The sequence below is a fragment of the Amblyraja radiata genome, chromosome 30 (genome assembly GCF_010909765.2).
Source record: "Amblyraja radiata isolate CabotCenter1 chromosome 30, sAmbRad1.1.pri, whole genome shotgun sequence".
Classification (NCBI taxonomy): domain Eukaryota; kingdom Metazoa; phylum Chordata; class Chondrichthyes; order Rajiformes; family Rajidae; genus Amblyraja; species Amblyraja radiata.
Genome location: NC_045985.1, coordinates 16,891,810 through 16,907,262, shown reverse-complemented (window position 1 = coordinate 16,907,262; position 15,453 = coordinate 16,891,810).

Below are 15,453 nucleotides of genomic sequence, written 5' to 3'. Positions count from 1 at the left end.
TCCCCTCTCTCTCTCCCTCTCTCATCCAGATACCATCTTCACTGTGACCATTTTCATTCACCCTGCTCTATGAATGACCCTTCTAAGCCGTGTAGGAAAGAACTGCAGATGCTGGTTTAAATCGAAGGTAGACACAAAATGCTGGAGTAACTCACCGGGTGATGCTGCCTCACCCTTCTAAGCTGGTCCTGTTTGCCTGAACCATCCTCTCACCATCTAGAGAGCGGTCCTGACCTCCCATCTACCTCATTGGAGAGCTTCGGACTATCTTTAATCAGACTTTATCTCGCACTAAATATTCTCCCCTTTATCTTGATAGTAATCATGTATCGTCTTCCCACTGACTGGACATCACACAACAAAAAGCTTTTGATTTCAAAAAGTCCATTGGATACATTCAGAGTGGATGTGGAGAGGATGTTTCCACTAGTGGGAGAGTCTAGGACCAGAGGGCACAGCCTCAAAATTAAAGGACGTACCTTTAGAAAGAAGATGTGGAGGGATTTCTATAGCCAGAGGGTGGTGAATCTGTGGGATTCTTTGCCACAGACGGCCGTGGAGGCCAAGTCAGTGGATGTTTTTAAGGCAGAGATGGTTAGATTCTTGATTAGTGCGGGTGTCAGGGGTTATGGGGAGAAGGCAGGAGAATGGGGTTAGGAGGGAGAGATGGATCAGCCATGATTGAATGGGGGAGTTGACTTGATGGGCCGAATGGCCTCATGCTGCTCCGAGAAACTACAAACAATCCCTTCTCTCCAGAGATGCTGCTTGTCCCGCTGAGTTACTCCAGCATTTTGTGTCTATCTTCGGTGGAAACCAGCATCAGCTGTTGCTTCCTACACATAGAGAATCTTCACTTTCCTCAGCATCTGAAAATAGCAACTTTTACCTTTCTTTTGTTGGCTGCCGTGTCCGTTTGACGTTTCTGCAACAAGTCCCGGCATCCTATAAGTAACAGAGTGACAGTGTAACAGTCAAGTCAAGTCAAGTCAAGTCACATTTATTTATATAGCACATTTAAAAAACAACTCTCGTTGGCCAAAGTGCTTTACATTTGTTATAAGAATAGCACAACAAAACAAACTATATACATATATACAGGTAGCCCTCACTCAGAGGACGTCAGGAAAGGCTTGGGAGTATAGATAAGTCTTTAGTCTTGACTTAAAGGAGTCGATGGAGGGGGCAGTTCTGATGGGAAGGGGGATGCTGCTGTTCCACAGTCTAGGGGCTGCAACCGCAAAGGCACGGTCGCCCTTGAGCTTATGCCTAGACCGTGGGATATTCAGCAGCCCCAAGTCGGCCGATCTGAGGGGCCTGGAGGTGGAGTGGTGGGTGAGAAGACTTTTTATGTAGGTGGGGGCAAGCCCATTGAGGGCTTTGTAGACATGGAGGAGGATCTTGAAGTTTATACGGAACCGCACAGGGAGCCAGTGGAGAGAGGCCAGGATCGGGGTGATGTGGTCCCTTTTTCGGGTGCCCGTCAGGAGTCTCGCACACTGCGGCGTTTTGGACCAGTTGCAGGCGGGACAGGGAAGATTGGCTGATGCCAGTGTAAAGGGAGTTGCAGTAATCTAGGCGGGAGGAGATGAATGTGTGGATGATCTTTTCCAGGTCATCAAACTGGAGGAATTGTTTTATTTTAGCTCTCGTCCGAAGCTGAAGGAAACTAGCGTTTACCACGGCATTGACTTGTTTGTCAAATTTCAGTGCTGAGTCAAATATCACACCAAGGTTTTTGACGTGAGGTTTGAGTCATGGGGTAAGGCTTCCAAGGCTGCCTGCTATCATTTTGATTGAGTCCGAGGGGCCGAGAAGGATGACCTCAGACTTACTCTCATTTAGTTGGAGGAAGCTCTGGGCCATCCAACACTTTATATCCTCGAGGCAGCGGGTAAGGTTAAACAGATTAGATTGTTTTTTGGGCTTCGGGGGGAGATAGAGTTGGGTATCGTCTGCGTAGAAATGGAAGGAAATGGAAGAAACAGAATTTAGTTTTGCAGGAAGGAACTGCAGATGTTGGTTTAAACCGAAGATAGACGCAAAAAGCTGGATTAACTCAGCGGGACAGGCAGCATCTCTGCATAGAAGGAGCGGGTGACGTTTCTGGTAGAGACCCTTCTTCAGACTGAGAGTCAGTGGAGAGGGAGACACAGAGACAAGGAAGTGTAAGGTGTGAAAATGAGACAAAGTGGATGGAGATCAAAGAAAATGTAGAATAGATCATTGTTTGCTGGGAGAAGGTGACAACGAAGCGAACTGAGATAAAATGTAAACAAGGACAGTCAGACTGATCGGATACTGGGAAGGGGGAGCGATGGAGAGAGAGGGAATGCAACAATTTGTTGAAATTAGAGAAGTTAATATTTACTTGGTTAGAGAAGTCACTATTTACTTGAAGTTGGAGAAGTTAGATGTCAGGACTTTCATATGAAGAAAGACTGGATAGACTCGGCTTGTACTCGCTAGAATTCAGAAGATTGAGGGGGGATCTTATAGAAACATACAAAATTCTTAAGGGGTTGGACAGGCTAGATGCAGGAAGATTGTTCCCGATGTTGGGGAAGTCCAGAACTAGGGGTCACAGTTTAAGGATAAGGGGGAAATCTTTTAGGACCAAGATGAGGAAAACATTTTTTGCACAGAGAGTGGTGAATCTCTGGAATTCTCTGCCACAGAAGGTAGTTGAGGCCAGTTCATTGGCTATATTTAAGAGTGAATTACATGTGGCCCTTGTGGCTAAAGGGATCAAAGGGTATGGAGAGAAGGCAGGGATGGGATACTGAGTTGGATGATCAGCCATGATCATATCGAACGGCGGTGCTGGCTCGAAGGGCCGACTGGCCTACTCCTGCACCTATTATCTATGTCTATGTTTCTAAGTCAATATATATTTGGGGGTAAGAGAAGTCAATATATACTTGAAGTTAGAGAGCTCACTATTTACATGAAGTTGGCAAAGTCAATATTGTAGAACGTGCTTTGAATGCTATTGACCTACTTCAAGCGAGGTCACTTGAAGTTCACCACTTGATCAGTTCCGTGTGGACACAAGAACTGCAGATGCTGCAATCATGAGGCAAAGATAAAGTCATACACGGATTAGTCTGAAGAAGGGTCCCGACCCAATACCTTGTCTGTCCACTTCCCTCCACAGATGCTGCCCGACCCACTGAGTCGTAGAGTGATATAGTGTGGAAACAGGCCCTTTGGCCCAACTTGCCCACACTGGCCAACACCCACCTACACTAGTCCCACCTGCCCAGCATTTGGTCCATATCCCTCCAAACCCGTCCTATCCATTTCGAGTCTCAACTCGGAAAGTCACCTATTCCTTTACATAAGTTCATGAGTGATAGGTCAGAATTCGGCCATTCAGCCCATCAAGTCTACTCAGCCATTCAATCATGGTTGATCTATCTCTCCCTCCTAACCCCATTCTTCTGTCTTCTCTCCATAACCCCTGACACCCATACTACCAGTGGCCATACAGTGTTGCAGTTGAACAAAGGGGACTATGAAGGCATGAGAGAGGAGCTGGCCAAGGTCGACTGGAAAAGGATCCTAGCAGGAACGACGGTGGAACAGCAATGGCAGGAATTTCAGGGCATAATCCAGAAGTTGCAGGATCATTTAATTCCAAAGAGGAAGAAAGATTCTAAGGGGAGTAAGAGGCAACTGTGGCTGACAAGGGAAGTTAGGGATGGAATAAAACTAAATGAAAAGGTGTATAACATAGCAAAGATTAGCAGGAAGCCAGAGGATTGAAACGTTCAAAGGCCAACAGAAGGAAACAAAACGGGCAATACGGGCTGAAAAGATGAAGTACGAGGAGAAGCTGGCCAGGAATATAAAGAAGGACAGTAAAACCTTCTTTAGGTATGTTAAGAGAAAAAAATGAGTAAAGACAAATGTGGGACCCTTGAAGGCAGAAACAGGTGAAATTATTATGGGGAACAAGGACATGGCAGAAGAGTTGAATAAGTACTTTGGTACTGTCTTCACTCAGGAAGACACAAACAATCTCCCAGATGTACTGGAGGACAGAGGATCTAGGGCGACAAAGGAACTGAAAGAAATTTGCAATGGGCGAGAAATAGTATTGGGTAGACTGATGGGACTGAAAGCTGATAAATCCACAGGGCCTGGTGGTATGCAAGGAAGTGGCTCTAGAAATCGTGGTTGCATTGGTGATCATTTTCCAATGTTCTGTAGATTCAGGATCAGTTCCTGTGGATTGGAGGGGAGCTAATGTTATCCCATTTTTAAAGAAAGGAGCGAGAGAGAAAACGAGGAATTATAGATCAGTTAGCCTGACATCAGTGGTGGGGAAGATGCTGGAGTCAATTATTAAAGAGGTAATAATGGGGCATTTGGATAGCAGTAAAAGGATTAGTCCAAGTCAGCATGGATTTATCAATGGGAAATCCTGCTTGTCTAATCTTCGGGAATTTTTTGAGGATGTGTCAAATAAAATGGATGAACGAGAGCCAGTGGATGTAGTGTATCTGGGCTTTCAGAAAACTGATAAGGCCCCACACAGAGATTGGTGGGCAAAATTAGAGCACATGGTACTGTCATATGAGGAAAGATTAGAAAGACTGGGATTGTATTCACTGGAATTTAGAAGGATGAGAGGGTATCTTATAGAAAGGTATAAAATTATAAAAGTACTGGACAAGCTAGATGCAGGAAAAATGTTCCCAATGTTGGGGGAGTCCAGAACCAGGGGAGGTTATTTAAAACTGAGATGAGAAAAAACGTTTTCACCCAGAGAATTGTGAATGTGTGGAATTCTCTGCCACAGAAGGCAGTGGAGGCCAAGTCACTGGATGGATTTAAAAGAGTTAGATAGAGCTCTAGGGGCTAGTGGAATCAAGGGATATGGGGAGAAGGCAGGCACGGTTACTGATTGTGGATGATCAGCCATGATCACAATGAATGGCAGTGCTGACTCGAAGGGCCAAATGGCCTCCTCCGGCACATATTTTCTATGTTTAATCAAGAATCTATCTATCTCTGCCCTAAAAATATCCATTGACTTGGCCTCCACAGCCTTGAATGGCAATGAATTCCACAGATTCACCATCCTCTGACTAAAGAAATTCCTCATCAAGTCCTTCCTAAAGGAACATCCTTTAATTCTGAGGCTGTGACTTCTGGTCCTAGACTCTCCCACTAGTGGAATCAGCCTTTGCTGACCATGCCGCCCAGCAACCCCCCCTCCCCGCACACTAGCTCTATCCTACACCCACCAGGGACAAATCATTATATTTCAACGAAGCCAATTTAAAAACCTGGAGGTCTTTGAAGTTTGGGGGGAAACCCGGAGAAAACCCCACACGGTCACAGGGGAGAAGGTACAAAGTCTGTACAGACAGCACCCGAGGTCAGGCTGGGACCCGGGACTCTGGCGCTGTGAGGCAGCAACTCCAGTCTAGTTTCATCTTCAAATCCAGGAACTCAGCTGAGAGACGCTGAGACTCTGAAGAAAGGTCTCGACGCGAAATGTCCCCCATCCCTTCTCTCCAGAGACGCTGCCTGGCCCGCTCAGTTACTCCAGCATTTTGTGTCTCTCTCCGGTGAGAAAGACTGGATAGTCTATCTCTAGTGAGACACACACACACACACACCCCACACACACACACACACACACACACACACACACACACACACACACACACACACACAGTCCAAGTTTACCTTTGGGTCTCTCGCCCTCTACTGGGTCGAAAGGTGTTTGGTTTAAGTTTACCTTGAGATCGACACAAAATGCTGGAGTAACTCAGCGGGACAGGCAGCATCTCTGGAGAGAAGGGATGGGTGGCGTTTCGGGCCGAGACCCTTCTTCAGAACCAAGTCAGACTTGACCTGAAATGTCACCCATTCCTTCTCTCCAGAGACGCTGCCTGTCCCGCTGAGTTACTCCAGCATTTTGTGTCTCTCGCCAGTGAGAGAGACTGGATAGTCTATCTCCAGTGAGACAGACTGACACATTATTTACAAGCAGCTTAACGTGGACTGGTGTAAATGTTTCACAAGAACTACTAGACGCCGGGGGATAAGTCCTTCCATCGTGGAATTCCCCCACTATAGATTCAGTCAGTGCTCCAGTTTGTATTAAAGAGTAAAAAATACTCACTCGGCGGTAGATATCCGGGTTGATGAAATTGCTCAGATCATTTCTACGTTGTATATATAGTGCGCTCCAAAGCTCCACCCCCGCTGCCCACAATAGACACACGGGGTTAGACACACAATGCTGGAGTAACTCAGCGGGACAGCCAGCATCTCTGGAGAGAAGGAAACTTTTATCCAGAGATGCTGAGTTGCTCCAGCATTTTGTGTCCATCTTTGAGCTTAACATCACACAACAGGTGCAAGAGGAGGCCATTCAGCCCTTCGAGCCAGCACCGCCATTCATTGTGATCATGGCTGATCGTCCCCAATCAGTAACCCGTGCCTGCCTTCTCCCCATATCCCTTGACTCCACTAGCCAATTGTCCCTAGTGTGTGCAGGATAGTGCTAGTGTGCGGGGTGATCGTTGGTTGGCACAGACTCGGTGGGCCGAAGGGCCTGTTTCCACACTGCATCTCTGAACTAAATATGAGATCAATTGTATTCTCACCATACACAACATGTAGCTGTGTATTCCAAGATGCAGCACAGAAGGCCACATGAGGTTATCAAACTGTACAACTCCTCCCCCTTCTGTCTTTGGGCAGCCTGACTCACCCCCCCCCCCCACCACACCCCCAATCTTTGCACACCCCCAATCCTTTCCACTCATCACTTTAATTTCATGTTTCATCTTTATGGCTGTTGGCAAATCAATTTCCCTCCTGAGATAAATGAAGTTATATTGTAATGTATCATATATCTATACTATTACTAAAAGTCTCATCTTGACCACTACCTGCTTACGTTGTAAATACATTTTAGAAAAAACACTACCCTATATAGCTATGATATGTTTGCCATCTTACTCACCGTGCTCCTCTCCTTCAACCGCCCCAAGGATTTTTCCGATTGGTGAAATAATAAAAAAGTTATGAATGTTTAAAAATTCGTGAGAACAGCTGATTGGTCTTCTCGCCCGTCATGATGAAAGTAACGCCCCTTCCGGGGGCCAGGAGAATAAAGCCCCGGAGGCCGGACGTGAGTCAGTCACCGCGGAAGATTGTGAGTGAGAGTTGAGTCAAGACCTGTGAGTCTACGCCGTGAGTGAACTGAACTGTGAGTCTGCACTGTGCTTGAAATGAAATTGTTAGCCTGCACTCTGCTTGAAATGAAATGCATCGTTCGCTTGCATTCTGCCTGAAATGAAATGAATTGTTGGCCTGCACTGTGCTTGAAATGAAATGAATTGTTAACCTGCACTGTGCTTGAAATGAAATGAATTATTGGCCTGCACTGTGCTTGAAATGAATTGTAGGCCTGCGCTGTGCTTGAACTGAATTGTTGGCCTGCACTGTGCTTGAACTGCCAGCCCACCAGCCATGAGTCAACTGCCAGCCCACCAGCCGTGAGTCAACTGCCAGCCCACCAGCCGTGAGTCAACTGCCAACCCACCAACTGTGAGTGAGTGAACTGCCAGCCCACCTTTGGCCAACCTGAAGCCACTCATTTCGACCCACAAGGCCCCTATTAGCCCAGAAACCAGTCACTTTTGCCCAAAATGCCCATATTAGCCCAGGATGAGCGTTTTGGCCCAAAAGGCTTGCGCCAGGCCAGGAAAAGTCCAGAAAAAGTGCCTTTCACTGAGATTGCACAGATTTTTTTTTACAGGCCCATCAAGTCTGTACTAGCCCATGAAGAGTCCCTTAGGCCCATCACTAAGTATTCCCCCTGTAAGTATTAAACTTCACCCCAGTATTTTTCTTCCTTCCTTCATTGGCTCCCTGTGGGATTCAGGCCAGGATAGGCATTCCTCCTTCATTGCTGTGATCTGTAGAAAAAGATGAAAAATGTCTAAAATTGATTTTCCACCCTCTCCCCCTTCTCTCTCACATAGTCTCTCGCCTATTTTGGGCAGAATTTCTGGCAGTTTCTGAGCTGCCAGCCCTGAGTGGCTGAGCTGCCAGCCCACCAGGCGTGAGTGATGAGCTGCCAGCCCACCAGGCCTGAGTAACTGAGCTGTCAGCCCACCAGCCCTGAGTGACTGAGCGGCCAGCCCACCAGGCCTGAGTGATGAGCTGCCGGCCCACCAGGCCTGAGTGATGAGCTGCCAGCCCACCAGGCCTGAGTGATTGAGTTGCCAGCCCACCATCCCTGAGTGATGAGCTGCCAGCCCACCAGGCCTGAGTGATGAGCTGCCAGCCCACCAGGCCTGAGTGATGAGCTGCCAGCCCACCAGGCCTGAGTGATTGAGTTGCCAGCTCAACAGGCCTGCCAGCTCACCAGGCCTGAGTGACTGAGCTGCCAGCCCAAGAATCCATTCGGCCCACAATGTCCTTACTAGCCCTCTGAAAACCAGTCTCTTCGGCCCAAAACACCCATACTAGAGTTCCATAAAGCCCCCCCCCCCCCCTCCACTGGCCACCAATATTGGAATTGGTGTGGAGGTGGAATATTGCATTGGGAGCCCAGCCCTCCCGTGTGAACATGGGACCCAATGGGTCCCACTTAGGCCAGTCTAAAACTAAAACCAACATTCAGCAGGTCAGGCTGCATCTCATGAGAAAATGGATCGGGGACATTCCCAGTTGAGTCACTTCTTCCAATCTGCAGTAGTTTGTTTATCATTATTCAGGTTCAGAAAATCAGTTTCAGTTTTGAAACTCAATCGACCACCAATCTAACTGGTGTGTAGGAAGGAAGTGCAGCTGCTGGTTTAAACCGAAGATAGAAAGAAAAAGCTGGCTTAACTCAGCGGGACAGGCAGCATCTCTGGAGAGAAGGAATGGGTGACTTTTCATGTCGAGACCCTTCTTCAAACTGGTTAGGGAAAAGGGAAACGAGAGATATAGACGATGATGTGGAGAGATAAAGAACAAATGAATGGAAGATATGCAAAAAAGTAATGATGAGAAAGGAAACATAAAAAAATAGAAACATAGGTGCAGGAGTAGGCCATTCGGCCCTTCGAGCCTGCACCGCCATTCAATATGATCATGGCTGATCATCCAACTCAGTATCCTGTACCTGCCTTCTCTCCATACCCCCTGATACCTTTAGCCACAAGGGCCACATTTAACTCCCTCTTAAATATAGCCAATGAACTGGCCTCAACTACCTTCTGCGGCAGAGAATTCCACAGATTCACCACTCTCTGTGTGAAAAAGGTTTTCCTCTTCTCGGTCCTAAAAGATTTCCCCCTTATCCTTAAACTGTGACCCCTTGTTCTGGATGAAACAGGCCATTGTTAGCTGTTTGTTGGGTGGAAACGAGAAGCTGGTGCGACTTGGGTGCGGGAGGGATGGAGAGAGAGGGAATGCCGGGGCTAGCTGAAGTGAGGGGACTAACTTGTGTTCACGAGCAGAGCTTGGAGCAATGGGAAACAGGCAGATGCAGACGGAAATATTGTCATTAAAAATTGGACAGAAAGTGCTGGAGTAACTCAGTGGATCAGGCTGCATCTCTGGAGAACATGGTTAGGATCTGTGTTGGAAGGAACTGTAACCCTTGCATCCTCTCTCCCCGTCTCTCCCTCACCCTAGTTGTTGCACTAGTTTCACTGTCGTCCTGCTGAGTCTCATTGTCTGTAACTAATTTTCACCTAGATCACAGTGTGTTGGGCATATAAGCAATATGGTGCAGAACAAAACAGATCCCTAGGTCCCCAGTGCAACCGAGGCAGTTTGTAGTTTGGACTTTACTTGCAGTTCATAGCGTTCAAGAGACTGGTGGTTGTAGGGAAGAAGCTGTTCCTGAATCTGGACATTACAGTTTTCAGATTGCTGTACCTTCTTCCCGATGGCAGGGGTGAAACGAGAAATGAGAGCGTGGCCAGGGTGGCGTGGGGTCTCTGGTCATGCAGGCTGCCATTTTCATGAGATATAGGAGCAGAATTAGGCCATTCGGCCCATCAAATCTACTCTGCCATTCAATCATAGCTGATCTATCTATTTTTTCCTCTCAACCCCATTCTCCCCATAACCCCTGACACCCGTACTAATCAAGAATCTATCTATCTCTGCCCTACAAATAACAATTGATGGCCTCCACAGCCGTCTGTGGCAAAGAATTCCACAGAATCACCACCCTCTGACTAAAGAAATTCCTCCTCATCTCCTTCCTAAAGGAACGTCCATTAATTCCGATGCTATGGCCTTTGGTCTTAGACTCCCAGTAATGGAAACATTCTCTCCACATCCACTCTATCCACGCTTTTCATTATTCTGTATGTTTCAATGAGATCCCCCTCCCCCTCATCCTTTCAAACTCCAGTGAGTACAGGCCCAGTGCCGACAAAGGCTCTTCACATGCCAATAAAATCATTCCTGGGATCATTCTCGTGAACCTCCTCTGGACCCTCTCCACATCCTTCCTCAAATATGAGGCCCAAAACTGCTCACAATGCTCCTGATGCGGTCTGATCAGCGCCTTATAGAGCCTCAACATCCCTAGTATTTGGCGATCAGTTCACTGAGACAGGGGCAGGCAGACATTGGCTTGAAAGGGAAGTCCTGCTTAATCATAGAAGTCATAGATAGTGTGGAAACAGGCCCTTCAGCCCAACTCGCCCACAACAGCCAACATGTCCCAGCTACACTAGTCCCACCTGCCTGCGCTTGGCCCATATCCCTCCAAACCTGTCCTATCCATGTACCTGTCTAACTGTTTGTTAAACATTGGGATAGTCCCAGCCTCAACTACCTCCTCTGGCAGCTTGTTCCATACACCCACCGCCCTTTGTATGAAAAAGTTACCGCTCAGATTCGTATTAAATCTTTCCCCCTTCACCTTAAACCTATGTCCTCTGGTCCTCGATTCCCCTCCTCTGGGCAAGAGACTCTGTGCATCTACCCGATCTATTCCTCTCATGGTTTTATACACCTCTATTTGATCACCCCTCATCCTCCTGCGCACCAAGGAATAGAGTCCCAGACTCAACTTCTGCCTATAGCTCACACCCTCTAGTCCTGGCAACATCCTCATCAACACTTCCTGTATCCTTTCCAGCTTGACAACATATTTCCTGTCACACGGTGCCCAGAACTGAACACAATACTTTAAAAATGGAGCCTCAATAACGTCTTATACAACTGCCTGTCCCACTGAGTACGTGTCAGACTTGTTTATGAACATTCTTAACATTTGTTTTTTCAACTTGTCTATTTTTGAAGATAAAGTAAACAAGATGCCTTCCTTGGGATTGTCCCCATGAAAGACATGGGCTTGGCATTTACAGACATCACTAAATCAATTTTTTTGGCTCTACACAAAAATAACAGGGTTGTGACGAATGGCTAATGCAGCCATGAAGAATGGTCCCGACCTGAAATGTTACCCATCCCTTTTCTCCAGAGATGCTGCCTGAGCCGCTGTGTTACTCCAGCATTTTGTCAAAAAGAACAATTGCCAATGTTAGAGAGGGGGAAGTTACAAGGGGCAGCAGAGATCTGCAGATGTACAGAGTGAGATGAGGAAGAACTTCTTCACCCAGAGGGTGGTTAATTTATGGAATTCACTGCCCCAGGGAGCAGTGGAAGCAGAAACTTTAAATATATTTAAGACTAAAATAGATGGTTTTTTAGCTGCCAAGGGGATAAGGGGCTACGGGGAGAGGGCAGGGATATGGACCTAGGTATGGTTAGTATAGTAAGACCTGAGTGATCTCCTGGACAAGTGTCGATCGCCTGGATTGGGGTCGGAGAGGAATTTCCCGGATTTTTTTCCCGAATTGGACCTGGGTTTTTATCCGTTTTTTTGCCTCCCCCAGGAGATCACGAGGTTCTTGGGGTGGAGAGGGGTGATAGCGGTATAAAGGGGAGGGTAGTGTCTTGTGTTCTGTGTCTTGTGTTTACTGTTTGTGGGTAAGTGTGTCTGTTTAGTGTTCAGCCATGAGCGAATGGCGGTGCGGGCTCGACGGACCTGGTGGTCTACTCTCGCACCTACTTTCTATGTTTCTATGTTTCTATGTTTCTATTTAGCAACAACTGGGACTTGAAAGTGGCGCCAAACTGGTGACCCTGTGCACTGTCTCAGTGTACTACTGTAAGAAGATGGACTTACGAGGATGTTGCCAGGACTAGAGGGTGTGAGCTACAGGGAGAGGTTGAGCAGGCTGGGTCTCTATTCCATGGAGCGCAGGAGGATGAGGGGTGATCGTATAGAGGTGTGTAAAATCATGAGAGGAATAGATAGGGGAATCGCGGACCAGAGGACATAGGTTCAAGGTGAAGGGGAAAAGATTTAATAGGAATCTGAGGGGTAACTTTTTTACACAAAGGGTGGTGGGTGTATGGAACAAGCTGCCAGAGGAGGTAGTTGAGGCTGGGGCTACCCCAACATTTAAGAAGCAGTTAGACAAGTACATGTTTGGGAAAGGAATGCAGATGCTGGTAAAATTGAACGTAGACACAAAATGCTGGAGTAACTCAGTGGGGGAGGCAGTATCTTAGGAGAGAATGAATTGGCAACGTTTCAGGTCAAGACCCTTCTTCAGACAAATACATGGACAGGAGAGGTTTGGAGGGATGTGGACCAAACCCTGGCAGGTGGGACTATTGTAGCTGGGACATGTTGGCCGGTGTGGGCAAGGTGGGCCGGTGTGGGCAAGGTGGGTCGAAGAGCCTGCTCCAGACCATATGACTCTATGACTGTGCTATACACTTGTACTGTATCTGGGATGCTTATCTAAGATGTGTCTAAGTGCTTCTGTATCGTGATACCTGTACTGAAACAAAGAGATATAGACACAAAGTGCTGGTGTAACTCAGCGGGACAGGCAGCATCTCTGGGGAGAAGGAATGGCTGGTGTTTCGGGTCAAGACCCTTCTTCAGACTGACGTCAGTGGAGGGGGAGACACAGAGATAAGGAAGGGTAAGGTGTGAAAACAGGGCAAAGGGAATGGAGATGAAGGAGAATGCAGAATAGATCATTGTTAGCTGGGAGAAGGTGACAACAAAGCAAACAGATCAAATGTAATCAGAGACAGTCAGACTGGTGGGAGAACTGGGAAAGAGGAGGGGATGGGGAGAGAGGGAAAGCAAGGGCTACTTGAAGTTAGAGAAGTCAATGTTCATACTGTTGGGGTGTAAGTTGCCCAAGTGAAATATGAGGTGCTGTTCCTCTGGTCAGAGTGAAACCCAGCACAAATTGGAGGAACAGCACCTCATATTAAGCTTGGGCAGCTTAAAAAAACCTTAAAATAGACGGGTTGAAATTGATGAGGGAAATTGATCTGCCAACAGTCATAAAACACAACAAGGTGCATGAATCATGAAGTTCAAGTGACGAGTGGAAAGGATTGGGGTTGTGCAAAGATTGGGGGAGGGGGAGGGGAGTCAGTCTCAGTCTACCCCACGACAGAAGGGGGAGGAGTTGTACAGCTTAATAGCCACAGGGAAGAAGGATCTCCTGTGGCGTTCTGTGCTGCATCCTGGTGGAACCTGTCTATTGCTGAAGGTGCTCCTCAGGTTGGCCAGGGTATCCCTGGTCCCAGCACACTGATGCAATTATAAAGAAGGCACATCAGCGCCTCTACTTCCTGAGAAGATTACGGAGAGTCGGTTTGTCAAGGAAGACTCTCTCTAACTTCTACAGGTGCACAGTAGAGGACATGCTGACCGGTTGCATCGTGGCTTGGTTCGGCAACTTGATCGCCCTGGAGAGGAAAAGATTTCAAAAAGTAGTAAACACTGCCCAGTCCATCATCGGCTCTGACCTTCCTTCCATCGAGGGGATTTATCGCAGTCGCTGCCTCAAAAAGGCTGGCAGTATCATCAAAGACCCACACCATCCTGGCCATACACTCATCTCCCTGCTACCATCGGGTAGAAGGTACAGGAGCCTGAAGACTGCAACAACCAGGTTCAGGAATAGCTACTTCCCCACAGCCATCAGGCTATTAAACCTGGCTCGGACAAAACTTTGATTATTAATAACCCATTATCTGTTATTTGCACTTTATCAGTTTATTTATTCATGTGTGTATATATTTATATCATGGTATATGGACACACTTATCTGTTTTGTAGTAAATGCCTACTATATTCTTTGTGCTTAAACAAAGCAAGAATTTCATTGTCCTATACAGGGACACATGACAATAAACTCACTTGAACTTGAACTTGAACTTGCATTGTTGCTTGGTTCGGCAACTTGAGCGTCCAGGAGTGGAAAAGAATGCAGAAAGTTGTGACCACTGCCCAGTCCATCATCGGCTCTGATCTCCCCACCATCGAAGGGATCTATCGCAGTCGCTGCCACAAAAAGGCTGCCCACATCATCAAAGACCCACACCATCCTGGCCACACACTCATCTCTCTATTGCCATCGGGAAGAAGGTACAGGAGCCTGAAATCTGGAACATCCAGGTTCAGGAACAGCTTCATCCCCACAGCCATCAGACTATTAAACTCGACATCAAACAAACTCTGAACAAGAACAGCCTATTGCACTTTATCTGCTGATTTATGTGTATATATATGGTCTATGGTACATAGACACACTGAACTTTGATCTCCTGTTCAGTACTATGCTTACTATATTCTGTTGTGCTGCAGCAAGCAAGAATGTCATTGTCCTATCTGGGACACATGACAATAAACTCTCTTGTCTCTTGTATTGCCTTGTGAGCTGTTTTAAATATCTGGGAGTCCACATCTCTGAGGATATGACATGGACATCACACGCCGCAGCACTCGTGAGTAAGGCAAGGCAGCGCCTTTACTACCTCAGGCAATTGAGGAAATTCAGAGTGTCTCCGAGGATCCTCCAGTGCTTCTACTCAGCGGCTGTGGAAAGCATCTTGTCCGGAAATATTACCATCTGGTTTGGGAATTGCTCTGCACAGGACAAGAAGGCTCTGCAGAGAGTAGTGCGTTCGGCCGAACGCACTATGGGAACTTCACTTCCCCCCCTGCAGGAACTATACATCAGGAGGTGCAACTCCAGAGCCAATAAAATCATGGAAGACCCCTTCCACCCCTGCAACGGACTGTTCCAGCTGCTACGGTCAGGCAAACGCCTCCGTTGCCATGCTGTGAGAACGGAGAGGTTAAGAAGGAGTTTCTTCCCAAAGGCCATTCGGACTGTAAACTCCTATCTCACCAGGGACTAACTTTACTGAACGTTTTTCCTTCCAATATTTAATATGTAAACGAATATGTGTGTGTTATGATTGTGTTTATACTTTGTTTGGTTGTTTGTTTGTTTATTTGTCTTTTTGCACAAAGTCTGCGAGCATTGCCACCTTTCATTTCACTGCACATCTCCTATGTGTATGTGACGAATAAACTTGACTTGACTTGACTCTAACATGCTGGCAGTTACCCAGTCAGAC